Genomic DNA, 24,841 nt, shown 5'->3' on the forward strand with positions numbered 1-24,841 from the left:
GTGTTGGGCGGTACGAGCGCAGGGCGTCCCCAGCTGCGCCCCTCTGCTCCCAGTTGCGCACAGACTTATCTGCTCTCGGGTCACTGCCCTCTCCCTCTGAGCCCCACCGTCATTTCCAGGCTTCCCGAGCTTTCGCTCACTTGTTGATTCTCTGCGAACCGACTCTGCACTCCTCTCCTCGGTCAGGTGTGGTGTGTGAGCTCTGATCTCCTACAGCACCCTTTCCTGATCTGCAGGGAACGTGGGACGCAGAGGTTGTCTCTGTCACCCGAGATCCTTGTTCCTCTGGGAAGATACACTTTCTAGCAGCTTGGTAAACTTCCCAAGTTATAGTTTAACATGGGAACATGTGTTTCAAAGGCTCATGCACTTTTAGACTTGGAAAAGCCTTAGCTGAAAGGAGGAAAGGAAGGAAACGAACACATACTGAGAATCTGCCATGTGTCAGCACAAGGCCAGAGGCTTAGTGTGTGTCACAGTATTTACTCTTCACAGTGATCCTATGAGTTCTGGTGTGTGCGTGTGTGTGTGTGTGTGTGTGTGTGTGTGTGTGTGTGTGTGTGTGTGTTTTAACCTCCATGAACAGTAGAGAAAACTGAGTTTCTAAGAAGTTCAGCAGCTGGTCATGATCACACAGCTAGTTAGCAGCTGAGCCAGGATGCGACCCCAGGTCTGCCCCTGCGCTTTCCACCACCACTGACCCATCAGTTCACAGCACTGGTGTTCTCTCTAACTCTGAGATAAATTTACTGGGCTTTGAGCCACACATGAGGCCCAAAGGCTGGCCTTCTGAGACAAACCCTGGGTCAGTCATGCAGTGGTCGGTGCTGGGGATGCTGCCAGGGGCTGGGAGGAGGGCCTGAGGAGAGAGGCCATGATCAAGTGCTGGGTGAGCAGGGGGAAGCTGCCAGGAGTCTGGAAGAGTTGGTAGCAACTCTTCGCCTGGGAGCAGGCGAAGGCAAACAGGATTGCAGGAGTTTCCAAAGAAGAAGCAGCAGGGGCTTGCCTGGTGGCACAGTGGTTGGGAGTCCACCTGCCAATGCAGGGGACACGGGTTCGAGCCCTGGTCCGGGAAGATCCCACATGCCGCGGAGCAACTAAGCCCATGCACCACAACTACTGAGCCTGCGCTCTAGAGCCCGCGAGCCACAGCTACTGAAGCCCGCGCACCTAGAGCCTGTGCTCCGCAACAAGGGAAGCCACCACAATGAGAAGCCCGCGCACCACAACGAAGAGAAGCCCCCGCTCGCCGCAACTAGAGAAAGCCCGCGTGTAGCAACAAAGACCCAATGCAGCCAGAAAGAAAGAAAGGGTGGGGGGGGAGAGAGAAAGGGAGAGAGAAAGAAAGAAAGAAAGAGAGAGAGAGGGAGGGAGAGAGGAAGGGAGGAAGGAAGGGAGGGAGGGAGGAAGGAAGGGAAGGAGGGAGGAAGGAAGGAAGGAAGGAAGGAAGGAAGAAAGAAAGAAAAGAAAGAAGCTGAAGAGCCAGGTGCCAGCCTTCCTGGCCAGGCTGTGGGCCTGTGTAAAGGCAGCTTCTGCCCGGCACATCTGTCAAGTGCCTACTTTTGTGCCCAGCATTGTGAGGTATTGAGGCTACACGTAAAAAAAATAAAGAAAGAAAGAAAGCATCCTTGTCATCAGAGAGCTCACAGTTTGGGAATAGGTGCAGGCAACTAATAAGACCCAGCCAGATAAATATGGTTTTTAATATGGTGCTTTGTAGCTTAGAACACCTGTTCGCATACACATATGATGTCCAGGGACCCTCACAGGGACACTGCCGCGGGGGAGAGAGGAAGGGCACTGTGCTAGTCGTTCGGCCCTTCCACATCCGATGCTTCATGGACCCTCGGCACACCCCATGGGGCCCGCAGAAGGGGGAGTCCTGACTGCCCCTTGGTGCGGGGGCGAGGCTCCCCAGAAGGATAGTATTCAGCTGGGCTTGGAGGGGTAGATAGGAGTTCTTTATGCAGAAAAGAGGAAGAGGGGGTTACTGCACTGGCATTCTTACACTATGATTTTGGTGTCATAGGCACTTTTAGCCTTAGCTGCCAGGAGCAGGGCTTGAGATGGGCCTCTCAGCCTCTTCCATTCCGATCTGAAAAGCCCTAGCTCTTTTATCCGTCTTCCTGTGGCAGCTCCTTTCAGAAGAGCCAGAAGGTCTAAGGTGCTGGCCAGCAAGCATCTCAGAGGCTGGTGGGTGTGCTTTCAGCTGACGAGGGCTGGCCTGGGGACAAAAGTTAAGACTGACTTTTCTCTCTCTCTCTCTGCCATCCATTTTTCTTCAATGACTGTCTTCCTAGAGTCTGTCATGTAATGACTGTGACAGGACCAGGGACAAATGAGGGAGGAGCCATCAAGCATGCCTGTCATCTGTCCTCGTTAAGTCCCCGAGAGAAAATGTTAGCTGTGAATCAATGAAAAATCGAGCACGAAGCCAGCGGGGAGGAGATTTAAATGTGTCTCTTAACTAGTGGCGAGTGAGAAAACAAGTTCTGGATTGGAATTCGGCAGAGTGGCTTCACCCTGGGTAGCTGGTGGGGCCAGGAGCTAGAAGGACACAGGGAAGGACCCTCAAGAGGATGCTGGGCATTAGTTGGGTGGTTGGGGGTGAGGGGAGGGGAAAGCCTCAGGCTGCCACATGGCCACCCGGCCGAGCTAGCACTGAGAAGAGCTTTGGAATGAGCGACGACCAATCCTCCACCCCCAACAGACCTGGCTGCCCTCTGAGGTCCTCCGTGGTGCGGCCGAGCTGAATGCTGCCCAAGGAAACCTCATACAGCGCCTGCAGGGAGACCAGCTCTTGAGTGCTGCGCTGACAGAAGCAGGTGGAGAACCTTGCCCTCCCACTCCCAGCAGCAGCCAGATGAGGCCGTGGCCAGGAGCCAGATGGTGATGGCTCGGGCTAGGGGAGCCCCGGCAAAGTTACTGCGAACCAGTTATGCAACCTCCCACAGCAATCAACCACCGTTTGTCTCCTGCCAAGCCCTCCACGCTGCCTAGGCTGGCACAGACACCCTCTGTGTGGAGAAGGAAGGACACTGAAATTATAAACTGCACCGTGACTGAGATTTTAATAACCAGGTTGAACTACAAGCCTGGAAAACCTTAAGGGAGCCCAAATAAGTTGCTGGCTCTGAGACTATGGAGGGATCTGGGCCAAGAAGGGTTAATGCAATTATGGGAAGAAAGCTAGTTTCATGTTGGCCCACATAAGGGTGACTATAAAAACTAACCCACCAGACTCAATCTTCACAACAACTCTTGGGGTTATTTTCTTTGTTGCCTTTTAATTGAGGTGAAATGCACATAACATGGAATTAAGTATTATAATTGTGTACACTTCAGCGGCATTTAGTACATTCACAAGATTATGCAACCATCGCCTTTAGCAAGTTCCAAAGCATTTTCATCACTCCTTGGGGTGTTTTTATGCCCTTGTTATGGGTGGAATATTGAGGCCCAGGAAGGTTAAGTGAGTGATCCAAGTTCATCCATGGTAGAAACCAGGCTTGAACCCGATCCACTAACTCCCCTGGAAGGAGGGAACATTGTCTTCAGACTTCAGTAACAGCCTCTGAACTGACTTCCTGTCCTCTAGTCTCCCCTGCCTCCAGTTGCCTTAAACATAATTAGTAGATTCATCTCCTACAGCCAGGCTCTGACAGCATCATTCCCCATCTCAGCCTCCCAGTGGGTCCTCATTAGCACCGAAATAAAGTCTGGGCTCCTTTATCCACTGTAAACTTTATGTTAATGCAGTCACCAAGCAACTTGTTTCTTTCCAGTGTGTGGTCCATGGGAAACGCTCTTGCATCCTCACCTGGCAACTCTGGGATTAGAGGCTGATCCCAGCACAGCCCCTCTCCTTTATCTTGTCTATCAGCTGCCAGCCACCCTACATTTGCCCTTTAGACTCTTAGGCAGGATCTGACACCAACGCTGGCTCCCAAAACTGTAAGAAACACGTATTAGGTTCTCTGAATGTTGCCATTGGAGCCCCCCTCACTTGACTCAAGGGGAAGGACAGGAACCCCCATCTCTCCACCTTATTATTATTAGCTAAATTATTTTAAAGTGAAATAGTGGATGCGATGCAGATATTAAACATGTTGATGCCAATATATACATGTTAGTTGAAAAGATATTCACGGTGTATTGTGAGATGCCAAAAGGTAAAATCCTATATATGGTGAATAATTCTGTCTCAGAAAAATATCTATCTATATACAGAGAGAACATATATATGTTTTGAACCCATGCATATATTTGCATAAGAAAAAGGTCTGAAAAGGTATACTCCAAAATGTTAATGATAGTCCTTTCTGGGCGGTATAATATAGAATGACTCTAATTTTTTCCTTTTGCTTAGTATTTGCTAAGTTTATTTTTCTGTAAAAACATGGCCTGTAGAAGGAAAAGAATACCAAAGAGGAGAAAAGGGTTCCTGTAGTGCTTTGTTCACACACCTGAATGTGACTTATATCACAACTAATTTTGTATATGCCTCTGCTTTCCCCTCACCTTGGGGACATGGATGTCATCTTGTTCATTTTGTCTTCTCCATGACATCTCCATGACAAACTCAAGAGTTATTAGCCAGCTAATGAGTGGACTCAACGCCTTCTCTCTGTAACCCCTCCTGAATGATAGGGCTGGTGTAAGTCTCTGATCTAAGCCCCTCAGGCACCTTCCAGGAGGTTACCCTCCTGATACTTGCGGTCCTGGGTGCCTGAAGTTTCCTCCTAGGCAATGGTGCCAGTGAGTAAAAGACATACACACAGCTACCTCACCTGTTTCCTACCTTCACTAGGCCAAAGTCAGAGGGAGAAACAGCAAGCCTGTAGACCCAGAAATTCTCCTGTGCTTGTGGGTTTCTTCTCAATGTGATTTCATTACTGTAAGGCGATGTCTCATTGCCAGGGCGACCAGGAGGGGGGTCTGCACAGAGAAGCCTCCACCTCCACCTTAACTCTATTTTGTTAAACTCCCGCTGGCTTCTGAGCTCACTTCACATTTGTGGTTGCAAGAATGTAAACATTCTTCAGTTCTGCTGGGTTTTTTTCTTCGTCTTGCTTTGTCTCTCTTCCTAAGGAATGGCTGACATGTATAGTTTCTCTTGCATTTTACCAACTAACCTTGATATCTTTCACTCTTCCCATACTGTCTTGTGATCAATATTGTTCAGTCAAAATAGATGAGTATGGGGACTTCCCTGGTGGCACAGTGGTTAGGAATCTGCCTGACAATGCAGGGGACATGGGTTTGATCCCTGGTCCAGGAAGATCCCACGTGCCGTGGAGCAACTAAGCCCGTGCGCCACAACTACTGAGCCCTTGTGCCACAACTACTGAAGCCTGCATGCCTAGAGCCCGTGCTCTGCAACAAGAGAAGCCACCGCAATGAGAAGCCCGCACACTGCAACAAAGAGTAGACCCCACTCGCCGCAGCTAGAGAAAGCCTGCACACAGCAAAGAAGACCCAACGCAGATTAAAAAATAAAAAAAATAGATGAGTATGTATTTTCAAGGTGTGAACCAGAATGTCAGAATTGGACCTTTCCAGTTGAGAGAATGTTGGCGGGAACAGCTTTAACTATGTTTGTTTTTCCCCCTTGATTTGCATTTTTTCCCTTGGTTTTCCTTTTCCAGCTCCATAGCGGCACAAACACACGTTTCTAAACTACACTGTAGGAACAACTCTCTGTGGCATTGAAACTGAGCAGGACCTTGCAGGGCCCTCCCAGGTACAAAAGCCCCTCCATGTCCCCCGTTTCTTGCTTGTAAGAAAAGGCTTTAGTCTCCTAGGCCTTCCCTTAGTTTCAAAGAGCAGACTCAAGCAGTTACTAATTAGGGAAGAGAGGGAATGCAGAAAGAAAAGAAAAGCAGTTAAGCAAGAAAAGTAATGATAATAGTTCAGCAATAAAAGAGTTCCTCCGCAAGGGCTATACATAATCTGATACACATCTTTGAGTTGTTCTGTAGGAACTAAGACACCCCTCACCCCAACCCACGTGGAGGGTGGCGACTACACACTGAGCACAAGCATGTAGACCCCAGACTGGTTAGAACCAGAAGGCTGATGATTGAGATTCTTGAAATATAACCCTGTTACCTTCTCATCACCAACCAATCAGAAGAAAATCATGCACCCTGCAGCCCTCACCCCAAATATCACCTTTAAATACCCTTCCCTGAAAGCCGTTGGGGAGTTTGGGTCTTTTGAGCATGAGCTGCCCATGCTCTTTGCTTGGTGCCTGCAATAAACACTGTACTTTCCTTCACGACAACCTGGTGTCAGTAACTTGGCTTTGCTGTGTGAGGGGTGAGCGGACCCAAGTTCGTTCTATAGCAGCACGGCCTATTTGGGGTGAGACGTGAATGAATTATTCCTCTCCCTGGTGAGGCTCAGAGGTCTTATTAATGAACTGAACTTAGGGCAAGGCAAGGCATACAGGCAGCTTGTACTCAAAAGACCCAAACTCCCCGATAGCTTTCAGGGAAGGGTTTTTAAAGGCAACGTTTGGGGTGAGGGCTGCAGGGTGCATGACTTTCTTCTGATTGGTTGGTGGTGAGGTAGCAGGGCGATGTTTCAGGAATCTCAATCATCAGCCTTCTGGTTCCAACCAGTCTGGGGTCTACGTGCTTGTGTTCAGTGTGTAGTAGTTGCCATCCACTTGGGTTGGTGACTGGGGGGACGAGGGGTCTTAGTTCCTGCAGAACAACTCAAAGATATGTATCAGATTGTTATCTATACCCCTTGTGGAAGAACTGGGACAAGGAACTAAGATAATAGTTTTATTGCTGAACTATTATCATTACTTTTTCTTGTTTAACTGCTTTTCCTTTGTTTCTGCATTCCTTCTCTTCCCTAATTAGTAACTTGAGTCTGCTCTTTGGAACTCAGGGAAGGCCTAGGAAATTAAAGTCTTTTTCTCCAAACAATAAATGGGGGCATTAAGGGGTTTTTGTACCCAGGAAGGTCCCATAGGGTCCTACTTGGTTTCAGTCCCCCTTTTCATTGATACTCCTCAATCCTGAGAGGAACAAAAGTGGGACAAGAAAGGGAATAAGGTTTTGGGGAGAGAGGTTAATCATAAACTCGACAGGGGAACTCGGTGTCAGGGGTACTCAGTCTCAGTATGACAGGCAGAGAACTAGACTCCTCAATAATAAAACTCACATAGCCTCCAATTCCCTCTCATTCCATCTCTTGTCCTAGTTAAACTATCTGTGAATTAGACTCCATTCTGGAATTAAGTCCCTAACAAAGTTGTTTTCTGGGGAGCCGAGCTTCTGCAGGCTGAACACACTAGCCTTGCCCAGCATCTGGCACTTAACTGTTGAAAGGAATGAAATCTAATTAAATAGAATCAAACCAAAAGGAACAGGTAGATGACTAACCAGCCTTTCACATAAGAGCCACTGGCCCTTTAAATGCAGCTCAGCTGAAGCCACAGTGTCTAAGAGGAGGCAAGCGCAGTGCTAGGGCCCCTTCGATAGTTTGGGGGGCGGGGGTTCTCTTAGCTCATTGCTCTCTGTGTCCTCTGTGGTTTCTCATAGTCACTGCCTGTGGTGAATAACTGGCTTTGAATCAAGTCAAAAGTGAGAGTCTCTGTTGAGAGCCATGGTGTGAGCTGGGCCTGGGTGTGAATCAGCATGAATAGAGGAGGGAGGGTGGGAGGGAGAGAGGAAGGTGGGCGCTCCCTAAGGTCAGTGAGGCAAACACGGTAACTGTCAGAAACATGTGAGCATTAATGATATGAAATGAGCCGTGTAACTCATGGCCCAGCCCTCTCTGGATAGGTCCCTGTCCTGAAAGTAGCTGAGAGTGGCCAAACCCAGAGAGGTGTAGATGAGCAATCTCAGGGTGTGGCCTGACCCTGCAACTGGGGCTTGAAGGACAGGGAAGGAGGAGAGTCAGCCACTGTGCTAGGTTATGCAATTGGTCTTCATGACGAATCTGGGACATAGATGTTATTCCCATTTTATAGAAGGGGAAACTGAGGCCCAGAAGGGTGACGCAGTATAATGGAAAGGATATCACCTTGAGAGGCAGACAGAATTGGGCTCTAGCATCCCAGGCACCATCCCCCTACCACCTGCATGACTTTGGGTAACCCCTTACCCTCCCTGCCCCTCAAACTCCTCATCTGTGAATGGGAGATATTAGTGCCCGCCTCACAGAGTTGTTGTGAGGATTAAACACAAAGAAAATGGTGCACAGAAAACAAAACCCTGATACACAGGAGGGAGGTTTTCACTGGGTGCGACTCCTCTTGCTCCTGGCCCAAAGTCAAGCAACTGGCAGGCTACCGGATCACAAACCCAAGGTCACCTGTCCCCCTGGGGGGTGAAGTGGGGACTCTGCTTTAGGGCAGGACCCCTGTGCCAGCCCAGGAATCAGCAGCTGGAAGGATTCTCCCACACCTGGGGAGGAGACAGGGGGAGTCCCCCTGTCCCCCAAACCTGCCTACTCGCCCAACCTGGCTACCCCCCTCTGCTAAGCTCACCTTCAGGTGACACACCCTTAGTGTCCAGAGAAGGGCCAGTTCTGTCCTATTACGATCAAAGAAGCCCCAGCTCAGACCTCAGCCCACTGACCAGTCTTGCCATTTCAGCCTCTGTGTTAATATTCACCGTTTCCCCCTTACTGGCCCAGATTCCACCCCATTTCATGTGGAGGCAAAATGTTTGTGGCCTTCTCTGGGAAGCTTTCCATCACAAAGCTTCAAAAAACTGTTCGCTGCAAAAAACTCTGCCCTTGCACTGCTCACCTGCTCTTGGCCCTCTTACAGCATTTGTCACCTCCTGCTCAGTGACAAATGCCGGTGGTTTGGGTGTGCCTTGTCCAGGAGACTTCCACTCTGCTCCCCAGGAAGGGAGGCCCCCTCTCTCCTCTTCCCTTCAGTGGTTTCTCTCCTGCCACCTCCTCCACTGGGGTGGCCCTACCACTCAGGAAGGGCTCAGCAGAGTATCTCCAGTTTGCATCTGACCACCTGGATCAGGTGAGAAAGGAGGAGAAACCATTTGGCTTCCACTTTCTCAGATCCAGCTTTGCCAACAATAGAGCTGATGCTTTCAGCCCCAGGTCAAATTCTCAACTGGTTGAAACCCCATAGGGGAGAAGAGTAGGACCTCAGCAGCAGATTGGAAGCCCCTTGAGGGCAGAAACTGTTTCTTATTTTTAGTGAATAGAAAAATTACATAATACTTAATATATATAAAAGAATATATGTAAAAGACAAATGCAGCATATCCGTAAGTTATAAAGCACAATAATAAACACTGGACCTAAGAATCCATGCTGCGGATGGATGTAAATTAGGAGTTTGGGATTAGCAGATACAAATTACGATATGTAAAATAGATAAACAACAAAGTCCTGCTGTATAGCACACGGAGCTATATACAATATCTTGTAATAAACCATAATGGAAAAGAATTTTAAAAAAGAACTAATCCAATCTGCTCTGCCCACCTATCCCCCTGCCTTCTCACAAAAGGTAACCACTAGCCTGTAATTTGAGCATAACATTGGCCTCTATTTTTTGTTTTCAGTTTTAGCAAATATGTATGCATTTCTGAGCTATATATACTTTAATTTTGCTGGGTTTTGGGGTGCTTCTATATAAATAATATCAAATAAAATTTAATGTTTCGTGATTATGAGATTTATCGTTTAAAGCTGGATATGCACCTACCCCGCAACTCATCCATTCCACTCCCAGGTCTATACCCTAGGGCAGTGGTTCTCTAACTTTTTGGTTTCAGGACTCTTTTATCCTCTTAAAAATTATTGGAGATCCCATACCAAAGAGCTTTTGTTTATGTGGGTTACATCTATTGATATTTACTATATTAGAAATTGAAACATTTAAAAATATTTATTAATTAATTTTAAAATAAACCCAGTACAAGTTTTTTTTTAATTGAAGTATAGTTGATTTACAACATTGTGTTAAATTCTGCTGTACAGCAAAGTGATTCAGTTATACATATATATACATTTTTAAAATAGTTTTTCATTATAGATTACCATAGGATACTGAATATAGTTCTCTGTGCTATACAGTAGGACCTTATTATTTATCCATTCTACATATAATAGCTTACATCTGCTAACCCCAACCTCTCACTCCATTCCTCCCCCAACCCTCTCCCCCTTGGCAACCCCAAGTCTGTTCTCTATGTCCATGAGTCTGTTTCTGTTTCATAGATAGGTTCATTTGTGTCATTTTTTTAGATTCCACATATGAATGATATCATATGGTATTTGTCTTTCTCTTTCTGGCTAACTTCACTTAGTGTGATAATCTCTAGTGGCATTCATGTTGCTGCAAATGGCATTATTTCATTCTTTTTTATGGCTGAGTAGTATTCCATTGTATATCTTCTTTATCCATTCATCTGTTGTTGGACATTTAGGTTGTTTCCATGTCTTGACTCTTGTGAACAGTGCTGCTATGAACATAAGGGTGCATGTATCTTTTTGGATTAGAGCTTTGTCTGGATATATGCACAGGAGTGGGATTGCTGGATCATATGGTAGTTCTATTTTTAGTTTTCTGAGGAACTGCCATACTGTTCTCCATAGTGGCTGTACCAACTTACATTCCCACCAACAGTGTAAGAGGGTTCCCTTTTCTCCACATCCTCTCCAGCATTTGTTATTTGCAGAGTTTTCAATCATGGCCATTCTGAGTGGTGTGAGGTGGTACCTCATGGTAGTTTTGATTTGCATTTCTCTAATAATTAGCAATGTTGAGCATCTTTGCATGTGCCTATTGGCTGTTTGTATTTCTTCTTTGGAGAAAGGTCGATTTAGGTCTTTTGCCCATTTTTTGATTGAAACCCAGTATATGTTAACACAACATATTTTATGAAAAAGAATTATATATACTTGAAAATTTAGGGAGATGAGTGGCATTGTTTACATTTTGCAAATCTCTTTACTGTCTGGCTTTAACAGAGGACAGCCTCATGTAGATACATAATTGGAAATGGTAGGAGTATTTTAATGGCCTTTTCTGATAATTATGTACATATCATGCAGCCTCCGGAAAACTCCTCTGCATATGCCTGACAGAATGAAAGTGAAAATGATTACGAAAATAGTTTTGACCTCACGGACCCCCTAAAAGGACTTCAGGGACCCCTGTGGGTCCTTGGATCACACTTTGAGAACTGTTGCCTGAGTGAAACTTGTACATGTGTGCAAGGGGTGTGCTAGGAGGGAGGGATGTGCTAGGTTGTTCACTGCAGCATTGCTTGTAATAGAAAAATCTGGAAACAACCCAAACATCATTCATCAGCAGAGAATTAGTAAATGAATTACGGTTCATTCACACAATGGTGTATTTTACAGCAGTGAAAATAAGGCCTCTTTTCCTATCTTTGTACATAGGAAGTCTGTGTATTAACAGAGTTCTTGCATTTTGACTGAGTAGCTCATTTGATTGGTGAAGACCAGAGTGTAAATGAGGCCATGCACAATTAGGTATGTAAGAAGTGGGCAAACAATGAACAAACCCAAAGACTGAATGAAGAGGCAAAGCCAGAGTCACCTACCTTCCTGTTGTGATTTTTGTCATGTTAAATTCTCAGGCTTGAAGGCTTTTTATTTTCTGAAGCACTTGACTTCAGCCTAATGATTAAAAGCTAACTTCCTGTTTTAAAATGATGTGTATGTCATGGCAAAATAGTTTGCAAACAGTGGGACTTAATAAACACAAGCTCACAGAGAATTCAGCAAATTTATAAAAGACCTTCTTTTTGGAAGTTTGAGAGCACAGGGGCACGTGGGTTCTCTAGTTGTGGCACGTGGGCTCAGTAGTTGTGGCGTGGGCTTAGTTGCCCCATGGCACGTGGGATCTTAGTTCCCTGACCAGGGATCGAACCCACGTCTTCTGCACTGGAAGGCGGACTCTTAACCGCTGGACCACCAAGGAAGTCCCCCAAACTTATGGGTCTTGAACATAGGGGTTTTTTTCCCAAAAAAAATTTTCCCATTTTGTAGTGTCCCTGTATTGCCCACCAGTTTTTTCCCTAGCTTAACTCCCAGGGAGCGGGCAGCCAGATATGGACCCACCAGGCAGGAGACTGGAGATTTCTTCTCAGGTGAAACTTGCCCAAGGGAAATGGCTTAAGAGATCGACAGTTGAAGGTCACCTAAATAAACAGTGGGGTCTCTGCCTAGTTATCCTGCCTGAAGCCTTTTAATCAATAATCCTCTTCTCTCTCTCTCACTCACACACACACACACAGATTTTCCAATTAGCTTTTTCATGCTTCACTCTTAAATAAGGCTAATATTAAAATAATATTAAATAAAGCAAAATTCAAATAATTGAGGAAAAGTCTCTAAAAGATAGCAGCTAATACACACAAAACAATGAACTCAAAGAAAATAGAGAAATACAGAAAAGAGGAGAAAAAAAAAGATATATTCTATGGTTAATCCTCAGGAAGAGAAAATAATGTATCCATGAAAAAAACAGGATGCTAAAAAAAAAAAAAAAAAAAAAAAAAAGGAGCATTTGTAAAACAATAAAGAACCCTTGGGATTAAAAATATGACAGCTCAGTAAAGAGTTAGAAGATAAAATTTAGGAAATCTCTCAGAAAGTAAACAAACAAAACCCCCCATAACTTTTGGTTGAAATCTGGCATTTAAATGCACTTACTTTATGTATCAAAAATTATTTAGGAAGCCTTGCTTTAGGAGATCAATTTTTCAGTATTTCCTCCTCAATCAACATCTCTGGCTTCTCAGACATGAAGAGACTCCACCCTCCCTTTCTTGTGTTTTGACTTCCAAGAGTTACTTACTTCAAGTGTAGAGGTATGTTTATGGATGAGTCCGTAAAGTCAAATGCTGGTTTCTGGCTAATAAGGAAAGTGTAACTGACTAAGAAATAGGTAAACCAATAAAAAAGTCCAGAAACAGACCCAAGTATATATTTGAATGTAATTCTTGATAAAATTAGCATTTCAAATCAAAGGAGAAAGGAAGGGCTATTCAGTAAATGGTACTGAGACAATTGACTAAACACCATCTTTCATTTGGGAAAGCCATTTAAATTATACTGCTACCTCACTCCTTACTCCAAAATAAGTTCCAGATGAATAAAAAACTCAATATAAAACATGAAACCATAAAAGTATAGAAAGAAAATATAGGTGAATATGTTTATCATCTTAGAATGAGGAAGGCTTGTCTAAGCATGCCATGAAATATAGAAACTGTGAAGGCAAATACTGATAAATTTGAGTACATAAAATTTTTAAATTTCTATAAAAGAATAAACATATTTAAAAGGCAAAATAAACTAATAAAAATAATTTCAACATGTATGATAGATAATTGGTTAATTTCATTAATGTACAAAGTGTTCTCACAAATGAATAAGAAAAAAAAAACCCACCCAAATGTATCAGTCAGGATCCAGTCAGAAAAACAGAAACCATATGCTAGGTAATTCAAACAGGGAAAATTAATGCATCTGGTTACACGGATGTTGGAGGGCCAAAAGACAATTGGGTAATAGATTCAAAATTAATACCATAGAGAGCTAATAATGTTAATTTATAAAGAGCACCTACAAATCAAAAGGAAAAAGACCAACAACTTCACATGAAAATGGGCAAAGTATACGAAAAGTCATAGTTAAGAAAATACAAATGGGGGACTTCCTTGGTAGTCCAGTGGTTAAGAATCTGCCTTCCAATGCAAGGGACTCGAGTTTGATCCCTGGTCGGGGAACTAAGATCCCACATGCCTCGGGGAAACTAAGCCTGCGTGCCACAACTACTGAGCCCATGTGCTCTAGAGCCCACGTGCCACACCTAGAGAGAAGCCCACACGCCTCAGTGAAAGATCCTGTGTGCCTCAACTAAGACCTGATGCAGCCAAATAAATTAATTAATTAGGGAGGTGTGTGGCACTCCCTCAGCTGAACTTTGGGGGCAAATAAGTGGGGCCTGCTGGGAACAGGACTTCTAAAACGACAAATATGTCTGGAAGGCTGTGGTCCAAGGCCATTTTTGCTGGCTATAAGCGGGGTCTACGGAACCAGAGGGAGCACACAGCTCTCCTGAAAATTGAAGGTGTATATGCTCGAGATGAAACTGAATTCTATCTAGGCAAGAGATGTGCTTATGTGTACAAAGCAAAGAACAACAGAGTAACTCCTGGTGGAAAACCTAACAAAACCAGAGTAATCTGGGGAAAGATAACTCATGCTCATGGAAACAGTGACATGGTTTGTGCCAAATTCCGAAGCAACCTTCCTGCTAAGGGCATTGGACACGGAATCCATGTGATGCTGTACCCTTCAAGGATTTAAACTTACTGAAAAGTAAATAAATAAAAGTGTGGATTTGTTCCCGTGTATTTTTGTTAAATTAATTAATTAATTAATTAATTACTTTAAAAAGAAAATACAAATGGGTTTTAACACATGAAAAGATGCTCAACCTCATTCAAAAGAAAATAAATAAAAATTAAAACTATAATGAGATGATATTCTTCATTTATCATTTTGGAAAGATCAAAAGCCATTAAAAACAACAAGTACTGACTCAGAACCATCCAAAATAATTGAAGTGGAAAAAGCAAGTTGTAGAATGGTGAGACAATTTGTGTCCCAAAAAAGGGAGAATAAGAATATATATTTACAATACATACAAGCACATATATAATAAACACTATATATGCACACACTATATATGCACACACACATACATACATACATACAATAATAATCTCTGGAAGAGTAGAGAAGGAAAAGTGCTAATTGTTGTTTTTGTCTGCAGGAAGGGGACCTGGAGAAAGGGGAACTTACTTTTTACAGAATACCCTTTGTTTATTTATTTGTATTGTGGTCAAATACATGTAACATAAAATTTACCATTTTAAATATTTTAGAGTGTACAATTCAGCAACATTTAGTACCTTCACAATGTTGTGCAGCCATCGCCACTATCTAGTTACAGAACATTTTCATCACCCCAACAGGAGACCCCATACTCATTAGCAGTCACTTCCCACCCGCCCTTTCCCCCAGACCCTGGCAACCACTAACCTGCAGATAAGAAAATCTCTATGGATTTGCCTCTTCTGGATATTTCATATAAATGGAATAATATAATATGTGGCCTTTTGTGTCTGGCTTCTTTCAGTTAGCATAACGTTTCAAGGTCCATCCAAATAGTATCATGTATCAGTACTTCATTCCTTTTTATGGCTGAATAATGTTCCACTGTATGAATATACCACATTTTGTTTATCTAGTGTCAGTTGATGACATTTGGGTTGTTTCCACTTTTTGGCTATTGTGAATAGTGGTGCTATGAACATTCGTGTATAAGTTTTTATTTGAACACCTGTTTTCAGTTGGCGGGGGTATAGACCCAGGAGTGGAATTTCTGGGTCATATGATAATTACTGAAAACTCTGTAGTGACTTTATTTTTTAAAATTAATTAATTAATTTATTTATATTTTGGCTGAGTTGGGTCTTCATTGCTGCCGGCAGGCTCTCTCTAGTTGCAGCAAGCGGGGGCTACTCTTCGTTGCAGTGCGCGGGCTTCTCATTGCGGTGGCTTCTCTTGTTGCGGAGCACGGGCTCTAGGCGCGCGGGCTTCAGTAGTTGTGGCTCGCGGGCTGTAGAGCGCAGGCTCAGTAGTTGTGGCGCATGGGCTTAGTTGCTCCGCGGCATGTGGGATCTTCCCGGACCAGGGCTTGAACTACACTGGCAGGCAGATTCTTAACCACTGCGCCACCAGGGAAGTCCCTGTAGTGACTTTTGAATGTTGTACCACATGCATATATTACCTAATCAAAACTTGACTATTGTAATAAAAATAACTAAGTAGAGACAAATGTATTGTTTTATAATCACATTTCGGCAGCTCTGCAAAATCAGCATTGGATCAGTTAATGGCCTCACAGTCCTAAAAGAAACTGAGGTGTAGAAAGTTAAAATATAATCTAATTTTAAAATATGACTCATAGAACCAGTAGGTCTTCAGGCTACAAATGTTCCCCATCATTAAATGTTCCAGCAGCATTGCCCTGGTGAGCATGGAAAGGGCTGTGAGAATGTTTTCTAAATCCATTTAAGAAAAGGTAAAGCGGTAATTAAAGTTGGCTTCAACCCTGTGATTGTTTGCTGCCTGGACTCTCAGTGGGAGCCTTGGCTCCTGCAACACCACCGATGTCCTCTAGGGGGCGATCCCCGGAGAGACTGGAGTTCCTGGCGTTGCTCTGCGCTGGTGACAGGGGAGTGTTCATCCCGCAGAGCTTTCACAAAGACAAGGAGAGGGAACACTGTGACAAAGAACCAGCGCTGGAAGGACACTTGGAAAACATACTTCTCAAGCCCTTTATTTTTAAACAAGGAGGCTGAGACCCAGAGTGGCTGCTGATAGTCACACAGACTTTAAACACCAAGTCTGGAAACTTCTGCTATGTTGCTTTGTCAAGTGCGGGGAGAGTGGGTTGCCAGGTCTGATAGAGCTAAGTTTGGATCCCTCTTCCTTCCCTCTCTCTACTCCCCAGTCCACCCAACTCCCACCACTTAACTTAAATGTGTGACCTAGGGCCAGTTAACTTTTCTGAGCCTGCTTCATTATCTGTATAATGGGGATAATAGCATGAAGAAAGAAATGATGAAGGAAGGGGAAAATGATATCATGTATGTATAGGACCTTGCTTACGCTTGGTGCCTATTGGTTCTCGATAAATATTTGTCATGTGAATGAACATGTCCCTCCTCTAGCCCTCTAGAGGCAATGCTTCCGCTGCCCAAATAAATTTTTATTGATGACATTTTAGGCAGTATCCTTACGGACTTTCTCACATCTAGAAAGCTGACCTTGGGAGGGAAAGGAAAGGAGAGTTTGGGGTGGTAGCGCCGCTCCTGTTGGGGTGAAAAGCTCCTTCGTGAAGCCTGAGCAGCCCCAGTTACTGCCCTGCTCTGCTGCCAGCATTTGGACGCCTGCACATCTGTCAGCCAGAGGTCCCCAGAGCTCCCAGGTCCTGACAGACTCTGCCGGAAAAGTGGGGTCCCTAGTGAGGGCAACAGAGTCAAATCCCCCTCGGCCCAGTTTCTGCCTCCCCTTCCCCAGCGCTCAGACAAAAGACCCAATTTGGCTATTTCAAGTAATACTAATCAAAATGTTTTATGGGAGCTGTTGTTTATGCCTGGCTATAAATGATCATGCATATCAGCAAACACATCAGAATAATGTGGTGATAAATTTTAGTTGGTTGCATTATAAAATTCAGGTCATGTTTTCTCAGTCTTCATAATTTATATGGTACAAACAATTTTTTTCAATTAGGTAATAAGTTGTAAGTCTCACAGTTTGGGTCGGGGGGAGGGAACGGGGGATGGGCTAAAATATATTTTTTCATTATAAAAAATGTTGCTGTAATATACAAAATGGGGGAAATAGAGAAAAGAAAGTCTCCCATAATTCCATCATTCAACCACTGTTAGTGTTTTTCAGTAGATTTTTAAAAGATTTTTTAAATGCACTTTTTTTTTTTTTTTTTAATGCACTTTTTACAGAGTTGTAACCAGGCTAACATTTCTTTCCCTTGGCAGTGAAAGTGCAGAGTCCTAACCACTGGACTGCCAGGGAATTCCCCAGGCTAACATTTCTCATTAGAAAAATTTGGCTTCCTCAGTGCCTCGCAATGCCTCAGTTCCTTCCCATTCATTCATCAAACATCTCCTAAATGCCTACTATGTGCCCAGCACTGGGGTGCAAAGATGAATTAGACAGGGTCCTTGCTAGGATATTGTTCCTTCTCCTGTCACAGCTTCTTCAGTTTGTTTATGTATCTGCTAAATGGTGCTATTCATTGGGGGGAAGCCCTCAAAAGAAGAGGACACTGATGTATTAAAGGCAGGGTAGGGGAGTGTGTCTGGTGAGGGCAAGGAACAGCAAAGAGCCTGGCATAGCCAGAAAAATAGGAAGTGCTCAGTGAGTACTTGCTGAGTGAATGAATTATCCCAGCATGCAGTGCAAACACTTTGGTTTAGTCCTTAGGGTGCCACAGTAGCTCTCAAATTGTATCTCTCTCTGCCTCCTTTCTTTCAGGTTTTCAAAAATGTTATCTGTGCAGAGGTTATCCTCTTGAAATCTCTGGCCAACTTTTTAAGATCTCATTCCTCCCACTATCCTCCTCTAACCTCACTTTCCATTTAACTGAGAATTTGTCCCTGACTTTGAGTTTTCCTCTTCTGGGTCACTTGCGTGGGTCTCTGTATCCTTCTTGGTCTAATGTGCCCAGTGCATAGAACTATACCTGTTAAATTGAGTGATCAGTTAAAGATTTCTTGAATGAGTCAATGCATTTACCCTTGTGAGTTTCATCAATCCTTTTGCCATCCCTCTTTCTTTAGGCTTAATTTACTTGTGCTTTTTTTTTTATTATTAATTTTTATTTGAGTATAGTTGCTTTACGATGTTGTGTTAGTTTCTGCTGTACAGCAAAGTGAATCAGTTATACGTATACATATATCCCCTCTTTTTTTGGATTTCCTTCCCATTTAGATCACCACAGAGAATTGAGTAGAATTCCCTGTGCTATACAGTAGGTTCTCATTAGTTACCTATTTCATACATAGTAGTGTATCTATGTCAATCCCAATTTCCCAGTTCATCCCACCCCCCTTCCCCTCTTGGTATCCGTAAGTTTGTTCTCTACATCTGTGTCTCTATTGCTGCTTTGCAAATAAGTTCATCTGTACCATTTTTCTAGGTTCATCTGTACTGTTTTTCTAGATTCCCCATATAAGTGATATTATATGATATTTGTTTTTCTCTTTCTGACTTACTTCACTCTGTATGACAGTCTCTAGGTCTATCATGTCTCTACAAATGACCCAATTTTGTTCCTTTTTATGGCTGAGTAATATTCCATTTTATATATGTACCACATCTTTTTTTTTATCATCGTTATTGGAGTATAATTGATTTACAATGGTGTGTTAGTTTCTGCTTTATAACAAAGTGAATCAACTATACATATACATATATCCCCATATCTCTTCCCTCTTGCGTCTCCCTCCTTCCCACCCTCCCTATCCCAACCCTCTAGGTGGTCACAAAGCACCGAGCTGATCTCCCTGTGCTATGCAGCTGCTTCCCACTAGCCGTCTATTTTACATTTGGTAGTGTATATAAGTCCATGCCACTCTCTCACTTTGTCCCAGCTTACCCTTCCCCCTCCCCGTGTCCTCAAGTCTATTCTCTAGTAAGTCTGCCTCTTTATTCCTGTCCTGCCCCTAGGTTCTTCATGACCATTTTATTTTTTATTTTTTTAGATTCCATATATATGTGTTAGCATACTGTATTTGTTTTTCTCTTTCTGACTTACTTCACTCTGTATGACAGACTCTAGGTTCATCCACCTCACTACAAATAACTCAATTTTGTTTCTTTTTATGGCTGAGTAATATTCCATTGTATATATGTGCCACATCTTCTTTATCCATTCATCTGTTGATGGACAGATGCTTCCATGTCCTGGCTATTGCAAATAGGGCAGCAATAAACATTGTGGTATATGACTCTTTTTGAATTATGTTTTTCTCAGGGTATATGCCCAGGAGTGGGATTGCTGTGTCATATGGTAGTTCTATTTTTAGTTTTTTTAAGGAACCTCCATACTGTTCTCCATAGTGGCTGTATCAATTTACATTCCCACCAACAGTCCAAGAGGGTTCCCTTTTCTCCACACCCTCTCCATCATTTACTGTTTGTAGATTTTCTGATGATGGCCATTCTAATCAGTGTGAGGTGATACCTCATTGTAGTTTTGATTTGCACTCTCTAATAATTAGTGATGTTGAGCAGCTTTTCATGTGCTTCTTGGCCATCTGTATGTCTTCTTTGGAGAAATGTCTATTTAGGTCATCTGCTCATTTTTTGATTGGGTTGTTTGTTTTTTGATAATGAGCTGCATGAGCTGTTTGTATATTTTGGAGATTAATCCCTTGTCGGTTGCTCATCTGCAAATAATTTCTCTGATTCTGAGGATTGTCTTTTTGTTTTGTTTATGGTTTCCTTTGCTGTGCAAAAGCGTTTAAGTTTAATTAGGTCCCATTTGTTTATGTTTGTTTTTATTTTCATTGGTCTAGGAGGTGGGTCAAAAAAGATCTTGCTGCGATTTATGTCAAAGAATGTTCTGCCTATGTTTTCCTCTAAGAGTTTTATAGCGTCCAGCCTTACATTTAGGTCTTTAATCCATTTTGAGTTTATTTTTGTGTATGGTGTTAGGGAGTGTTCTGATTTCATTCTTTTACATGTAGCTGTCCAGTTTTCCCAGCACCACTTATTGAAGAGACTGCCTTTTCTCCATTGTATATTCTTGCCTCCTTTGTCATAGATTAGGTGACCATAGGTGTGTGGGTTTATCTCCGGGCTTTCTATCCTGTTCCATTTGATCTACTTGTGCTTTTTTTGAACTCATGTGAGTTACTATCTGTTTTTCACTCAGTCTGTTCCTTTCCCCAGGAGAGGGGCCATGTGCTACCTCCCAGGGGTGTCTCCTTGCATACCAGCCTCTTTTGGACTTAAAGAGGATGGAGATCTTTTAGGGAAGGGAAGAGAGAATGTCTGCCTGCCTGCCTGCCTACCACCCAGCACTCAAAAGAGTAAGCCCAAACTCTCATGCCTTGGACTTTCCCCAACTCCACCCCAAGAGTCTATCAGAGTGTGAATCTAGAAGCCATTTACATGAGTTCCCCATGGGAACAAGAAGCTACAAGAAGGCAGGCAAGGAGTAAGGGCTCTAATTTAAGATTAGAACACATAAGATTCACATGTTCTAGTCAAATCCATATTTATAAAAAAAAAAATCCAGATTTATCATTTTCAACCATGTGGTGATGCCTGTTTCACACCACACCAAAATGTCTTTATGGGGCTATCATAGAGAAACAGGATAGAAACCCTGGGCTGGGGATGAGGAGACCTGGTTCTCTTCCTGTCTTGGCTTCTTTTTTATTAATTTTAATTTTAGTTTATTTTTTCAGCTTTATTAAGGTATAATTGACAAATGTATAAGACATTTAAAGTGTCCATGGTGGTGATTTGATATGTGTATACATTGTGAACTGGTTTGGCCTCTCTAGGTGTCAGTTTCCTCATCGGTAATAGGATGACTGGACTACAGGATCTCCAAAAGTCATTCAAGTGCCAAGATCCTAATCCAGGATCCTGTCTCCAAGGGAAAGACTGCCACCTGGCATTCAAATCTTCCCACCATGACAACTGTGCAGACTAGTATCACCCTCACCCACAGACACACAACACTGTCCTATCACAGGGAACTCAGTTTTGGACAGGCTGCTGGTGCACAGAAGGAAGTAGTAGATCAGCTTATTCAAGGGAACTCAGCCCTGAGAAGAGCTGATGGCCCTGCCCAAAGTCTCAGGAGGCTGAAACGTATCAAAACTCCCATTTAGTAATGTGTACCGAGAACCACAGGTGCCACGTGGAGGACATTGCTGTTCCCATCCCACCCTTCTCCACCCCACTCTAAATCCTGTCCCCTTCACCCGTTTCCAGGATGGCTGCCCCTGGAAACTAAGGTACAATCAGAAGGCTGTTCGGCAAGTGTGAGTGTCTCTGTGACAGGCGGGGCTCCCTGGTCCTCTAGAGGCCTGCCCTCCTAGGCCTCTGTCCCCCCCCACCCTCAGTGCCAGAGACACACTGGCCAAGTTCCTTTGGAAATGCCCTGTCTCCGTGCTCCTGGCTGCTTTTCCTATTTCTGATTACTCAGGTTCCCATTAAAGTGTGGGGATGGCTTTGGGGAAGTTCTCTAGTAGATGCTAAGTTAGCATAAATGAGGTTGGAGGAGCTGATTTCCTGGGAAGTGTCTGACTTTATTAGTTGGGAAGGGTGTGGCCCACCTCCTACAGGGCCTGGGGCTGCCCCCTTTTGCCACCCCTCCCCCCCACTCTTTCCTCAGAATCCTTTCAGTCTTTGCCAACCCCTCCGACCTCCTTGCAACCAGGCCCAGGTTGCAAAGAGGTCATTTTTGTCTTCCAATGGGAATATTCTAGTAGGCGTCTCCCCAGATATCCACTCTAGGGTGTCCAAGGCAAAAGTAAGAGCTTCAAAAATGTGTATAGGATAAAGTTGGTGACCCATGTTTATAGGAACCTTCTTTATGAATGGCAAGAGTTACATGTTCTACACGTATTATCTCAACCATTCTTTACCACTCTATGGGGTGGGCACTATGGTAACCCCCATTTTACAGGTTTTGGACCTAAGCGGTTCAGAGAGAGTACACCGCTTATCCAAGATCACACAGTTAGTAAGAGGTGGAGGGGCGCTCGAACTCAGTTCTGTCCATTGCCAAAGCCAAGGCTCTGTCCATCAAGTCACTGTCTTCAAAGGCCAAACATTTGTTGAGAACCTACTATGTGTAAAACCCTGGGGCCAGTACTATGATAAATATCCAGATGAATGAGGATGGGTAGCTCTTGCATTCCAGTGAGACAGTTTCTAACTGGGAGGTAGTATAAATGTGAGGAATTCTGTCCCAAAGCAGATTGCAATAAGTGCTGTCTCTAAGGACAGGCAGAGTCCCATGGGAACGTGGATAAAGGAGGGAGATTAATCCATGCTGTGTGTGTGTGAGAGAGGGAGAGAGAGAGAGGAGGAAAGAAGAGAGGAAGAGGAGAAGGAGGGAGTGGGAGAGAGAGAGAAAATATGAATGAGATGGGCGCTGGGCAGAATTTTTCTAAACATGGGCTTTGTGTTGCGCCTCGTGGGTTGGAGGGCTTCCACAGGCTGGAGTGAAAGAGGCCGAACAAAGAGCTTGAGCGAGAAGCCAGGGCGAGAGCGCTGAGAATCTGCTCAGCAGTCAGGCCCATGTAGTAGGTGGAGAAGCAAGGCTGGCAGGTCAGTCAGGAACAAATTAGGGGAAACTTGATGCCACGGAAGGGTCTAGGCTTGCTTCTGGGAGCATTGGGCAGCTGCTGACAGCTTCTAATAGAGCACAGGCAGGAAGTGATGATGCAAGTTTGCAGTGAGATCTGGCAGTGGGAGGTGGGGATGTGGCCTTTGCGTGGTTCCTCCCTTCTTTGGCCAACACCCACTGCCAGGCTGGCCACTCAGCGGGGACACGAAGAGAACTGGTTCCAGCCGTGCAAGCTCCCAGTATCAGCACAGGCTGAGCGCAAGGCCCCTTCAAGGCCTATGGGAGGGGTTCAGAGAAGGGAGTGTCCTGATTTTTTTTTGGCTGTCGGGGAAGGTGTGGTCCAGTAGGAAACATGGAGGGTCCTAGGGTAGGAGGAGATGGCGGGCATGGGCAGGGGAAATGGAAAGGAAATGTATTCTGAGACACGGTGAAGAAGTCTTTTCAACTCAGCCAAAGCAGAATAAGTGCCCTCACCCCTTACAAATTCAGGCTAATTTCTGACTTTGAAAATCTTTTTTAAGGAAGTACAGATGAATTTGTCTTTCAAGTGCTGTAAAAACTCAATGAAATCCAGAAACCAGTTGCCAGGCCATTCAATTCACCAGAATTATTTTTTTGATTCAGTTATAAGAAAAAGTGGTAAATGACTATAGCCAAGTTAATATCAGGACGTTGGGCTTCCCTGGTGGCACAGTGGTTAACAACCCGCCTGCCAGTGCAGGGGATACGGGTTCGAGCCCTGGTCCGGGAAGATCCCACATGCCGCGGAGCAACTGAGCCCGTGCGCCACAACTACTGAGCCTGCGCTCTAAAGCCCACGAGCCACAGTTACTGAAGCCCGCGTGCCTAGAGCCCATGCTCCGCAACAAGAGAAGCCACCGCAATGAGAGGCCCGCGCACTGTGATGAAGAGTAGCCCCCGCTCGCAGCAACTAGAGAAAGCCTGCTCGCGCAGCAACAAAGACCCAGTGCAGCCAAAAATTAATTAATTAATTAACTAATTTAAAAAAATCAGGATGCAGTAATAACCAAAATGGGAAAAGAATTTGAAAAAGAATAGATACCTTTGTATGTATAACTGAATCACTGTGCTGCACACCTGAAACTAACACAACGTTGTAAATCAACTATACTCCAATATAAAATAAAAGATTAAAAAAAAATCAGGATGCATTTTCTACAAGATTAACGAAGAGTAGCCCCCGCTTGCTGCAACTAGAAAAAGCCCAAGCGCAGCAATGAAGACCCAGTGCAGCCAAAAAAAAAAAAGCAGCTGGTTTAGCTCACAACTCAAAAAAGTGCTTTAAAAAAAAAAAATCAGGATGTCAACCATAGAACTACCCACTGTGGATGACCACAGGCAGAATCAGCAGTGCACGCAGAAGGTGACAGTCTAGGACCCATTCGAGGGGAATGGGGGAGGCAAGCCTGCCTCTGTAGCCATCTTTCTCCAGGAGAACCAGCTCAGGCATCCTGCACACAGGAAGGGCCGAACGAGAAGCATGAAAAAATCCTTTTGCAGCTTGGCTTTGCACAGACTCCGGCAAGCGACGAGCACGCTGATGTCAGGAGCTGCCCAGAGGACTCTGTGTTGCTGGACAAATGTGTCACCTCTCTAGGACCAGTTTCCTCCTCTGTGAAACTTCTGGCCCTTCCAGTTCTCTCATCATTCTGCCCTAAGGGCTCTCAGGGTAATCTTCCACGAAGCCTTGCTGATTCTGAGCTCCATTTCCAGCCTGAAAGCACCAGCCACTCCACAGGAAACTGAGAAAGGCCAAAAGGGCTCTAAAGCCCTTTCCTTACTTTTCCACTATTGTTCTTCAGATGGTAGTAATGTGAAATACCTTTTTTCTCCTGCTGCTGCCAATTTATAACTGGGTCAACCACAGCAGAG

At 44.2% G+C, this 24,841-nt stretch overlaps 1 protein-coding gene and 1 pseudogene across 2 annotated transcripts in view; both read left to right on the forward strand.

Moving 5' to 3' along the window:
- The window catches only part of USP3 (ubiquitin specific peptidase 3), a 222,414-nt gene that overhangs the window by 90,592 nt on the left and 106,981 nt on the right, over positions 1–24,841 (forward strand). The window lies entirely within an intron of this gene.
- Positions 13,948–14,401, forward strand: LOC309654116 (large ribosomal subunit protein eL33 pseudogene; annotated as a pseudogene). Its single transcript has one exon. The product of its transcript is annotated as a large ribosomal subunit protein eL33 pseudogene (transcript).

Source organism: Balaenoptera physalus (genome assembly GCF_965194825.1).
Source record: "Balaenoptera physalus genome assembly, chromosome: 2".
Classification (NCBI taxonomy): domain Eukaryota; kingdom Metazoa; phylum Chordata; class Mammalia; order Artiodactyla; family Balaenopteridae; genus Balaenoptera; species Balaenoptera physalus.